This window comes from Palaemon carinicauda, chromosome 13 (assembly GCF_036898095.1).
Source record: "Palaemon carinicauda isolate YSFRI2023 chromosome 13, ASM3689809v2, whole genome shotgun sequence".
NCBI classification, from domain to species: Eukaryota; Metazoa; Arthropoda; class Malacostraca; order Decapoda; family Palaemonidae; genus Palaemon; species Palaemon carinicauda.
The window spans coordinates 4881529-4895332 of NC_090737.1; positions in this window are offsets into that span (position 1 = coordinate 4881529).

Below are 13804 nucleotides of genomic sequence, written 5' to 3' on the forward strand. Positions count from 1 at the left end.
CCCTTCGTGAGAGGCGAACTTCTGCAGTACCTTGTTGACGATCTTGAACGGTGGGAATGCGTACACGTCCAGGTGAGACCAGTCCAGTAGAAACGCGTCTATGTGGGTCGCCTCTGGATCTGGGACTGGCGAGCAATAGGTCGGGAGCCTTTTGGTCAACGAGGTGGCAAAGAGGTCTATGGAGGGTTGACCCCAAGTCGCCCAAAGACTCTTGCACACGTCCTTGTGGAGGGTCCATTCCGTGGGGATCACCTGACCTCTCCGACTGAGACAGTCTGCCAAGACGTTCAAGTCCCCCTGGATGAATCTTGTCAACAGGGAGATGCCTCGATTTTTTGACCAGATGAGGAGGTCCCTTGCGATCACGAACAGTGTGTGGGAGTGAGTGCCTCCTTGCTTGGAGATGTACGCCAAAGCTGTGGTGTTGTCTGAATTGACCTCTACCACTTTGTTTCGAAGAATGCTCTCGAAACTCATCAAGGCCAAGTGGACCGCTAATAGCTCCTTGCCGTTGATGTGCATGCTCTTCTGAACCGACGTCCAAAGACCCGAACATTCCCGACCGTCCAGAGTCGCACCCCAACCCAAATCCGACGCGTCTGAGAACAACACGTGGTTTGGGTTCTTGACAGCCAGGGACAGACCCTCTCTCAGACTTATGTTGCTGTCCCACCAGTTCAGGCATGCTTTTACTGGCTCGGAGACCGGGATTGATACAGCTTCTAAAGTCTTGCTCTTGTTCCAGTGAGAGTCTAGATGGAACTGGAGAGGGCGAAGGTGAAGTCTCCCTAGTGAGACAAACTGCTCCAGGGATGACAGAGTCCCTACGAGGCTCGTCCAACTTCTTACTGAACAACTGTCTTTTTTCAGCATGAGTCGGACTTTGAGCAGGGCTTGCTCTATTCGGGTGGCAGACGGAAAAGCCCGAAAAACTAGACTGCGAATCTCCATCCCCAAACATAGAATCGTCTGGGATGGAATCAGTTGAGACTTTTCTAAGTTTACCAACAGTCCCAACTCCTTTGCCAGACCCAACGTCCAGTGTAGGTCCTGCAGACAGCGATGACTGGACGATGCTCTGAGAAGCCAGTCGTCCAAGTACAGGGAGGCTCGAATTCCCGATAAATGAAGGAATTTTGCCACATTCCTCATGAGCCTCGTAAACACGAGAGGAGCAGGGCTGAGGCCGAAGCACAGTGCTCGAAACTGGTACACCACATTCCTGTAAACAAACCTCAGATACGGTTGGGAATCCGGGTGTATAGGAATGTGGAAGTACGCGTCCTGCAGGTCGAGAGAGACCATCCAGTCTCCCTCTCTGACCGCTGCCAGGACGGACTTCGTGGTCTCCATCGTAAATTTTGTTTTCGTAACATGTAACTGCTTAAAGGACTGACTAGCAGCAACAACAGGAGCAGGAGGATGCTCGACGTCAAGTCGAGACTGCCTAGTTTGAGCAGTTAAAACAACTCTTGACTGCGGTGCTTGACGCCAAACGTCAAAACAAGTCAACTGAGCTGGTTGGTGAACGTCCTGAACGTCAACACGAGCATGCGGCAGCGGCTGAACGTCAACACGGGACTGCATCGAGTGAGGCTCCAAGTCACGTGACTGACGTGACTTTGTAACGTCAACAGGACGAAGGTTCGTTTGGGCGGCTGACGGCCAGGATCTCGATCAGCGTAACAGCGAGGATCATCGTGAACCTGCTCAACGGGATACTCCTCCATAAGGGAGGCAAGCTTATCCTGCATATCCTGCAGGACAACCCATTTAGGATCAACGGGAGTCGGTACGGGCCGAGACAATGGTAACGCCTGTGACGGCAAAACATTGCCTTTACTAAGACTCTCGGAGCCCGTGTTACGCTTTCGTTTAGGCGGCAAGCAGTCTTCCGATGACTGCACAGGGTCAGAGCTGTCCCAATGGCTACAGCCAGGACGCTGGACCTGTCCTGAAGGGACTGACTTCCACTTTAAGGGTCTAGAAACTTTGCTCCAAGGTTTCTTTCGCGAGAAGCCTTCGGATGACGAGGAGAAAACCGCCTCGCTCGTCTTATGGTAGGGGCGGTCTTGACGAGACACGCCCGAAACCATAGAGGGAACGTCTGTTCGTTGGTTAGAGCCTCTCGTCCCCATAAGTCCTACGACATTACTTCTTCCTGGTGCATGGGAGCTTGCAAGAGGTCTCGGACTAGGAGAACGACAAGCACGAACAGACGAACCCTCGGTCGTAACACTAAAAACACTTTGCGCACTAATCACTTTATCCCCACGATTTTCTAATGTGGCACTCTGACACTTTAACACTTTCACATCCGCCATGAGTTGATTACGGTCCGTTGCCAAAGACTCAACTCTCTCGCCCAACGCTTGAATGGCAAGCAACATATCCCGCATGGATGGTTCATGAGTGCTAGTAGAAGGTTCAGGCACAACTACTACAGGGGAAGGATTAGGTTCAGGGGCATGGGAGGAGGAAAAATCTAATGATCTAGAGGAACTTCTCCTCACCCTATCTCTCTCAAGCTTACGAGAATACTTATCAAACTCTAGCCAGTCGAATTCCTAAAGTACCACGCACTCCTCACACCGATCTCCTAATTGACAGGTTTTACCAAGGCAATCAGAACACACGGTATGTGGGTCGAGAGAGGCCTTTGGAAGACGTTTGTTACAATCCCTAGCATTACATTTACGAAATTTAGGAATCGGAGAAGGGTCAGCCATTTTGAAAAGTCAAAGAAAATCCAAAAACAATCTCAAAGTCATCAACAATAAAATCTATCCAAAAAAGGGTTCAAGAGTTTTAATTGAAGATAAAAACCCCTGCACTGCGAAAGCTCAAAACCAAAAAGAAGTACTTCACCAAGAATGACGAAAAACTCCAGGTCAACAGCGAGTAACGGAATCAACTTGTCGACAAGACCGACAGAGAAGAACCGAGGCTGTTTACATGCGTATGCGGTATCTGGCCGATAGTCGGCGCTGGTGGGCACACCCGCAACCTTCATGGCGATCGCTCGCGAGTTTTTGTGTTTCTGTCGAGCCGTCCGAGACGTCAGCTATTATATATTCACCGGCTAAGTTAAATATTTAAAATTTAGTTTTTCTGTAGATAACAATCATCAAAATCATTCAAAACACTCCAGTAACAAATTTTATTCCCATCAAAAGGAAACTGGTCACTTGTCTGGGATGATACTACTGAAAAAATCTTGTCTAAAAGAAGAATAGTTTGGAACATTTCGTCAGAGGAGCACATATTAGTATGGGAGGAGCTGGTACAGTATACTAACTTTGGAGGTAGAAGACCAGCCAAGAAAAGTAATTTTATAGTTAAAACATAAAGAATGAAATGCAAAAATATCTACTGGGTTGCACTTATAGTGTGGGCAAACGTACGTACCAAAAGTAGTTAAGTCACAAAGGATATATTTGAATTTGTACACGTGTGAAGAACTAGATTCTAAAAATCAAAGAACGTACTGCATGAGCTGCGTGATTTTACTTATATCATGAAGGCCGCTAAGTCTAATTTACCAATGTTTGCGAGTCCCGTGTCAATTCCTCCCGCTCGGTGAAACTCTACCACCAAACCATTCGCATCCACCCAAGACCCTCTCGTGTGACGCAGAGCCTACACCATTTAATCGCGTTTGCTAAAACATGAGGAATTAGAATTCTTGTATGGTGGGAGGAATTTGGAGTGAATTTAATCCCCGACAACTTAAGTGTTACAATATATCTATTCAGCTTTCTGGTGTAATATTAATAATAATAATAATGTTTATTGGACGAAACATATTTACATACAAAATCGGTCCAAGTCCATGTGGAGCAGAGCTCTTCGGGCAATAATACAATGAAAATATCATAAATTAAAAAAAGAAAATTTATAAAAAGTAATTATTGATATCGATAAACTAAATGTACACATACATATACACAAGTATATACAAATGCATACATATACACGCACATATACACATACACATATAAGTGAGATTTTTAGCCTAAAAATAAATGGAAATGGATATTCATATAATAAAGGGCGGAATAATAAACAGTGCAAATTTTGAATTTAAACATTGATATGGTAGAAATGCTAGAATTACAAATGTATACAAGCAATAAACAATATAAGAATTAAGAACATTATAGTGTGCATTAATGGTTAGGTCATGAAGAAATGTCGACTAATAAAACTTAGTACACAGATAATAACATATTAGTATATGATTTTTTAAAAGATTGAATGCTAAGCAATGTCTTAAGATAAGCAGGCAGAGTATTCCATTGTTTAACTCCCTGATAAAGATAAAACTGTTCACATTTCTTTACACGTACGAAGGGAAGAGTTAAGTTAGAGTCTCTTGTTCCATATTGGTGTGCTGATTGTACCTGAATTATTTTTTGTCTAATGGATGGATATTTATGCAGCGAAAGTGTTTGAAACATCAAATTCATTAAGGAGAGTTTGTGGGTGTCCTCCAACTTCAGAATCGAGAGAGACCAGAATAGAGGTGATGTATGAGCTAAATAATCACTCGAAGTTAATATTCTCACCAGTTTTTTTTGCATAACGATTAGCGGTTGCAGGACGTTTCTACTGCAACTCCCCCACGCTGTAATGCAATAATTTAGATGAGGAGATATTAAAGAGTGGTAGAGTTGTTTTAATATATATAGCGGGAAATAATCCTTTAGCCTATATATGATATATGCCGCAAAACTTATTAACTTAACTACGTTGACATGACGTAATTGGTCCATAGCCTGAGAATGATTTTGTCACAGCCGGGATCACCAAAATGGGTACATTTTATCCATAATTAATGTTGTTATGTTACTGATCAAGAAAGGTGAGGAAATACTGAGGATAAATTTATGATGACAGCCTTTTATTTTCAGCCCTATCAAGTGTTGTATAGAATAGAAATTGTTCAGAATGTTCTAAATAACCCCTAAGGATTTTCTTTTAAATCGAAACTGCTATAAAATTTATTAATCGTTCATGCTCTTTCCCTCTTTCTTGCTCTCATAGTCCTAAAAGTCACTGTCCTGTAGATGAATTTTGATAAACAGAGATACTAATCAGCAGGCATGGTAAACTGAAACCATCCAATTGGACCCCTCCTGGCATTTTTTTTATCCAATCAGATTTCAATCATTCCAAAACTCAAACTGAGTAGCGGGAGCATTAAGCATGGTGACACAGACACATGAGGATTGCAAAATATACCTCAGAGAGCAACCTACTGTACTTTATACAAGTGAGTTTTCTTACAACTTGAACTACCCGAAAATTAAGTTATAGACTTTATTTATATTGGATATGACTGCTGGGGGATTTTTCCGGCCTTTGTACAAAATGAAGTGTTGATGAAAGGCAGAAATTATGAAGAAAGATTAAAATCAACGGTAAATTTCCATTCTTTAAGCGTTGTTATATTGAACTAGAACTGCATGATTTAGATAATTACAATGACGTAACAAATACTTCCGAGGCGACTGGCATGAGCAGCACATCCATGTACTGCTTGCCAGAACAGAACAGTGTAATCTGTAATTTGCGAGCGAAGCAAGCCACAACAGAGCAAAAGCCAGTTGAATCAAGTGATTAATTTAATTAACGCCAAAATACTAGCCCACAGTTGGTATACGCACTACATACACATACCAGTTGCCAGAACAGAGCTGTGAAATGTTTGATGGCAAGTAAAACCAAATACTACCGAGTGATGAAGACGTTAATTTAGCGGACCAATACACGAATATATGCTTAATCAGGTAGAGTTTTGCAGTAAAACTGTCATAGCTACTAGAAAATGGGATGGAAATAGCCATTGTCCATGTGTGCAGGAGGGCGTTTGAGGGCAGATTATATTAACTTTAATTTGATCTCGTGATGCAATTATTCACTATGGTACAATATTCATAATGTAGAAAATAACAGCTTCTGGTATGGTGTCTTATTAGGTAGAGTAGTGTGCGAGTACAGTGGTTGGGTCACCAAAATTTTGCCTGCCAAAATACTCGCCCACTCAGATAACCCATGTACCACAACATGTACTACAAAGCGAACCACAGAGGACTGAAAGCCAGCGAGAGCATAATTACTGTACAGGTAGTTCATTGACCAACATGTCTGTATAGGAAGAGTGCAAGTCAAAACATACCCAAAAAAAAATTAGACAAAATGTACTCAGTCAGAAGTCAAAACGTACCCAATGTATTGCTTTTTTTCAACCCTATCAACAACCTGTACAAAATAAACTGTTCAGAATGTTCTAAATACCCAACTTAACACACATTTACGTAAATAGGTAAGAATACTGCTCGTAGGTTATGTTAGGTTAGGTAGTGTTGATGTGTAGGGGTTCTGCAGTACAACGGCCACAATAACAAATACGGGAAGTAAATTACCATGTTCCTTACAAGCAGGAGTCCTTGGCCGTCAACATATAAAGGCTCCTACCCTTACTGGTAGGGGTAACGACAGAGGAACGCCATCTACACACACACCAGGAAACAAAGACAGCTGAGCCTTTGTAATTTGTTGGGACGGGGTTGGGATCAACAGAAATTAAGAATAAAAAGTCATAAGGACTTTTCTCACGGGAATTATAACAATGAAATATTAATTCAATAGTTTTGTAAATGCTTGTCCCAACAAACTACATACTAGACAGGGTTGGGATCGTCATAAATTCGAGCAAAATCGGCTGTGTCAAGGGAATTATAACAATGAAAAATTATTGAGTTCACTCCATACTAAGGACACTCAGCACCGTAATGTCGGAGAAACGCAAGAATAGCCAACAAGAAATGTGTTGGAACACCAAGAAAACCGCAGGTTTGTGTTTAGCGTTTCATACAATATCAAATAATGTAACAGAAATTTCACTTGCTTGTCCCAATGTTCTACATACTAGGAACGCTGCACGAACGTGGAAACTCCCTTCCCGACGGACACAGGTGCGAACCTGGGACTTTGGACCAACTTAGGTGCCTTTGTATTCAGCGGACATCAACTAACCTAAATTTTCCCCCCTAACCTTACCTACAAACTGTGTCCTTACCTACTTACCTAAGGGGGGGGGGGGGTTAACACAGCTATCATACATACACTCCTCAACTTAACCTAGTAGTTCCGAGGTCACAAGCCCTATCAAGGGGGTAAACCCCACGGAACCACTTCAAAGGTCACAACCCCTATAGCATAATTTTTAACAGGGACAGGTCAGGCGATATCTTGGCAATTGTCAAATGGTTTTTCATACTTTAATAGACCTTAATAACATAAAACAAATAATAATAAACACGTGATATTTAAACAAAAATCAGAATTTAAAGTAATTCGTAGTCGACAACTTCAGGTTATGAGGTTTAAAATATAATTTCAACCATATCGCAATCACATACATATTTTTTTTTTTTTTTTTTTTGAAAATATGGGTTAACGGGAGCGAGAAAATTCAAGAAAATAACATTAAAATTTGGGGTAATTCTACAATTTTCCACACATCAGATTTCCAGTATTTTGAAACATTGAGAAGCAACTATTCTATACACGATTACGATATGATTGAAAACATGATAAGTATACCGATCTCCTCATCCAAAAACAGTTAAAAAAATTATCAAGAAAAACAAAATTACCCAAATTAAAAACAGGAGTTAGCTGGTAACACCAAAGACACCTTCCACAATCCGAGTCAGTTTTACCTCGGAATATCAGTAATTCAGGAAGGTACATTTTGCTATATGTTAATAAAAACAATGCATAAGTCACCATACATACGTTTTTATATTAAATAAATTCACTAAGTGCACCAGGAAAGCGGATGACATAAGATTAAAATGGAAACACGTCGTGATTATGTACGTACCTCAGACAGGCGCTGTCCTGGAAGAGTTTACCAAACGCAACGTTCCCTTTGGTTACGTTACTTCAGAAACATTACCTTTGTATCGGCACATCTTGAGTATTCTTCTATTTTTTTTATAATGGGTCGAAGTTGTTATTATTATCATTATAATTAATAATATCATTACTATCATTATTATTGTTGTTATTAGTCAGGCTAGAAAACTAGTTAGAAAAGCAGGATCCTATAAGCACCAAAGCTCTAACAATATTTTTCCTCATTTCGCTTTTTTATAGTTTATATGGGAAAGATTTATTTTAATGCTGTTATTGTTCTTTAAATGTTTTTTTTTTTTGAATTGTTCATTACTTATGTTTATTTCCCTTCCTCACTGGGCTGTTTCTTCCTGCTGGAGCCCCTGAGTTAACATCATCTTGCTTTTCCAACTAGGGTTGTAGCTTAGCTAATAATAATAATAATAATAATAATAATAATAATAATAATAATAATAATAATAATAATAATAATAATAATAATAATAATAATACAATTAGGAAAGGAGATAAAGAAACAGATTACTGTGCCTGTGTGAACAATATTCAATTATATAAAATAACGGGTATTGCAAAATCTTTTTTTATATTTAATTTGGAGATAGATTTATCTATGTAGGTTGAGAGAATCAAGATCTTACAAACGAAGCTTGAAAATACAAAATGCAAATTAGGAGTTGAAAGAAGGAACTATTCAACCTTAATAAAAACATTATCAAAACGACATAGCTGTTTAAGATTTACAATGAGGATGTATATTCAAAAATTATGGAAAAGCAGAAAACTTAGAAAAGTTTCTGGTTTACATACACTCTACTGTATGTGTAAAAGGTCTAAGCTTACATTCAGTATTGTAATTGACTTTTTTCTTTTTTTTAAATAAGTTTTATTCATATATTCTACATTGAATTCTGTTAGAATAATTTGTCATCAGTTTTGACAACCTATTGGAGTACTGTACTCTATAACTAATTTTATTTTTCTTTTAAACAAAAGTTTTACTTTTATATTCTACCCTGAACTATGTTAAAATAATAACTTGTCATAAGTTTTGACAACCTATTGGATTACTGCATAACTCTTCTTTCAGATTGATGGCCTGACTTATGAGAACCACCAGCTTTCTGTTAATATTTTACAATATCCATTTTTATATCTTATTCTCTTATCTTTACTATTTTTGGCATGAATATACATATTCTGCATATTCTTGCACAGATCACAAACATCATTTATGTACTTTCCCCAGAAATTTGCCTTAATCTTAAGTATGTATAACCTTGCTTTCATCATTAGGATTGCCTTATCCACCTATTTATTAAGTTATTTTTATACCTTTCTTTTCTTCAATTTTTTTTTTTAAGATTTTCTTCCAGGTTTCAGGGTCAGGGATGAAAAGCCTCCAAATTTACCTTATCACCGAAACTTTTCTTTTTTATCCTATTTCTTTTATTTTCCTTTCCTTTTTCCATGTGGTATATACACTTTCCTCTTTTCTACTCATTCCTCCCTATACAACAAAGATCAAGTGTCTGGATATACAGTATATATATATATATATATATATATATATATATATATATATATATATATATATATATATATATATATATATATATATATATATATATATATATTTCCTGTTATGCTCAGGAAGGAGGGAGTAGTCATTCTCTGGTGAGAGGGGTACCACGAGAAATACACTCAGAAACCGCACACTCCTACATATTGGTAAACCAACAGGTTGTAGTTAGGAAAGGGGGAGGTGCGCGAAGGGTTGACTGTGTATCTAAATATATAGACGTCCTTTTTACAGCTCGGGTACACTATTTTTCCTTTCCTCACAGAGCTACTTTCCCTGTTGCGGTCCCTGGGGTTATAGCATCATGCTTCTCCAACTAGGGTTGTAGCTTAGCAAGTAATAATAATAATAATAATAATAATAATAATAATAATAATAATAATAATAATAGACTTGACACTATGGGTGGGGTATAAGATAAATAACAAAATGATATAAAATTCAATTCTAGGGTGTTGGAAGGAAATGGAAGAGCAAATATACATATTGTAAGGACAGTGAGACAAGCGTCACCAAGATCAACTGATACTTTATTCGAATGTGCACGGGAGTATATTACAAGGTGCGGACGGAAAGGTAGGATGGCGCTGGCGCCAAATCAGATTGAAGTGCCCGCCAAAATATATGTGTTTTCTCACACTTACAAATATACGAATTATGAGTTAACAGAAACATGTAATGAAATGATACATATGTCAAAATGTAGCTCTGGTAGAACGGAATATATATACATGGGAAACCACAGTGGTGAAAGGAGAATTCAAATAAATAAGTAGTTTGTCGATTTTCTGGACGACGAAGGGATCGGTGTCCTTACAAGTACTCCCCCCCCCCCCAAAGACATCGGGCGGCGTAGAGGGCTGATGATCAATCTTCGTATCTTTTCGGGCGTCGGAGGGTTCCTCTTGTTTTTGAACGGAGGGGCGCGCTGGTGGTCGGTGTAAGGATCTCTTCCTCTTGTCGTCGTTTGGTGATTTTTCTTTCGTTGGGCGCCTTGTTTTGAGGTGGAACTCTGGATCTGCCAGGTCCGGCGGAGGTGGTGTCGCTTCCTTCGAGAAACGCTGGTTTCACGCGGTCTATTGAGACCCAGTCCTCTTGGCCATGGACGTCGAGAAGGAAGGCTTTCGTTGTCTTTTTAACCCTGGATAGGTACGGTGGGTCGTTTGCGACCCCGAGCGTCAAAAAAAAAACAGGTTTTTCTCACGTGACTCACCCCTGTGACTGAATTTGTGGGTGATCGACCTGCAGGAGGTGTCTCCCCTACACGCTCTAGTAGTGTCCAGATGTGCATTGCTGTAGCTGTACTCCTTCCCCGATTTCTGAGACGCGTCGGGGTCGTTCGCGTCCGAGTTTACCCTTCTGAGGTAGTTTGCATAATTATCAAAGTTATTACGTATTATGAAATTGTCGTAGAATGGTGCAACTTGTATAGGTTATCAGTTGTGGAAAGTCTTGGTGGATTGTTTGGCTACCATGTGCATGTTTTTTTTTTTAGTTAAAATGTCGTTCATCACCACGAGGACCATTTTACCGCGAGTGCCCCTTTTTCATTTTTTTTCATTTTTTTGCCAAGTCATTTTTCCGTAAGATATTGCCAAATAGTGTCGTAAAACTTTTGCTTGTTTAGTGTTGGAAAGTGTGTCTAGATGATCTGGCTACCCATGCATGACTTTGTTTTTGTCAGATACGACGTAGTTATTGGTATATTGGGTATTTAACTGCGGTTACCAATTTCTGTTTTTTTTTCAATATTTGTAAAAATTACTACGTAGTAAGGAATTGCCGTATATTATTCATTTTTTTTTTCATGTTTATGTGTTAGAAAGTGTGCCTTGATGGTTGGGCTAACACGTGCATGTCTTTTTTTTTATCTGAGATGTCGTATATTAGAATGTCGGGCATTTTACCGCGAGTGTCCCTTTTTAATTTTTTTTAATTTTTTTGCCAAGTCATTTTTCCGTAAGATATTGCGAAATAGTGTCGTAAAACTTTTGCTTTTTTAATGTTGGAAAGTGTGTCTAGATGATCTGGCTACACATGCGTGATTTTGTTTTTGTCAGATACGACGTAGTTATTGGTATATTGGGTATTTAACTGCGGTTGCCAATTTCTGTTTTTTTTTCAATATTTGTAAAAATTTACTACGTAGTAAGGAATTGCCGTATATTATTGATTTTTTTTTCATGTTTATGTGTTAGAAAGTGTGCCTTGATGGTTGGGCTAACACGTGCATATCTTTTTTTTTTATCTGAGATGCCGTATATTAGAATGTTGGGCATTTTTCCGCGAGTGCCCCTTTTTATTTGTTTTGCATTTTTTTGCTTAGTCATGTTACCGTAAGGAATTGGCAAGTAGTGTCGCAAAACTTATATTTTTATAGTGTTGGAAAGTGTTTCTAGATGATCTGGCTACCCATGCCTATTTTTTTTTTAGCCAGATATGGCGTATATATAAGTATGTGTTCGATTTTCCTGTGATTGCCATTTTTTCGTTTTTTCCCATTTCTTTCAAAATTACTACGTACTAAGGAACTATCACAGAGTAATATTTCATTTATATGTTTATTTGTCGGAAAATATGCCTTGATGGTTTGCCTAGCACGTGGCTGAAATTTTTTTTTTCTGAAATGCCGTATATTAGAATGGCCATTTTTCCACGAGTGCCCCTTTTTATTTGTTTTGCATTTTTTTGCTTAGTCATGTTACCGTAAGGAATTGGCAAGTAGTGTCGCAAAACTTATATTTTTATAGTGTTGGAAAGTGTTTCTAGATGATCTGGCTACCCATGCCTATCTTTTTTTTAGCCAGATATGGCGTATATATAAGTATGTGTTCGATTTTCCGGTGATTGCCATTTTTTCGTTTTTTCCCAATTCTTTCAAAATTACTACGTACTAAGGAACTATAACAGAGTAATGATTCCTCTAGATGTTTATTTGTCGGAAAATTTTGTTTACTTTTTTTTTGATTGAATATCATCAAATTTTTTTAGCTAAAATATTGTTTTACATTTTTTTTTTCGAATTTATTTCCCTTCAAAAAAAATTTTTTGGGTCAGAATTTTAATTTTATAGTCGTAAAATAATCGACAATTATCCAGCAACCCACCATACAATTTTTATGCATATCCAATAATAATTAGATTAGTAAATAACACCTTGAAATTGACATACCCTTCCTACATTTCAAGTGGCAGATTAGGGAGTCTGAGTCAGTGTGGTTGGCGGCCATTTTGTGGACATATCCGAAGCGTAAGCTGCCCTATCTATATATATTCTTGTTCCCTATAGAATTTGTGATATTTTGATATATTTTTACCTGCATAAATATCATATTATATATTAAATATATGTATTTTTTTACGAAATTTCCAAGTACTCAAAAAATTACCTTTAGATATGGCCCCTGATATAAATGTAATTTACAAAATAATGAAGATTTTTTTACATATTTCTATTTTAGGATAACATATGTTTATTCCATAAAAAAATTAGCCACTTCCTATTTCATTTGGGTACCCAAAAAAATTCATGAAATTTGGACAATTTTTTTTTACCAAAAAAAGTTACCCTTTTTTTCTCATTTCAGATCTTCACCTCCATGGGTCTGACTTCATCCAAAATACATCAAGATGTGTCCTAAACATTCAAGAATCAATTCCTAAAAGGATTTGTGTATATATGTATAAACTTTTTTTTTATGAATTTTTATGTCAGGTCTTTTTTTTTTTCTACTTAATTTTTTAAAATATTTATAATAAATAGTTTTTCTGCAGATGAGTAGTATTTATCTTTACAGTTGTTTTAAGCATTCATTGAAGTTTTTTTTGGCAAAAGAAAAAAGGAGGTTACTGCAAAAACTGATTTTTCAAGAATTTTTTTTGGCGTCGGGGTCGTTCGCGTCCGAGTATACCCTTAAAGGGGTGTCCGAGGACCGTACTTATCCAGGGTTAATTACCCGGTAGGGGCCTTGATAAGGTCTAGTTAGTGGTTGTCGATGAGCGTCGACACGGACGAAAACGTACCCGCAGTCATCCAGGCTTTTTGGCTTAAAGTGCTTGGTTCTGTCCTGGTAAGTTTTGAGACACGGCCTGAACTTCCTGGCGATGTCCCTTAGGTGATCCAGCTGCGTGTCGTCGGTTGATGAGGGATAGAATTCGCCAGGAACTGCGAGCGCCTCCCCGTAAACCTTTTCGGCGGGCGAAGGATCGCCGTCTGCGCGAGGGGCGGTGCGAAGGCCGAGGAGTACCCAAGGAAGTCGTGATTTCCAGTCCCCGTCGGTGCAGCTCGCCATCAGG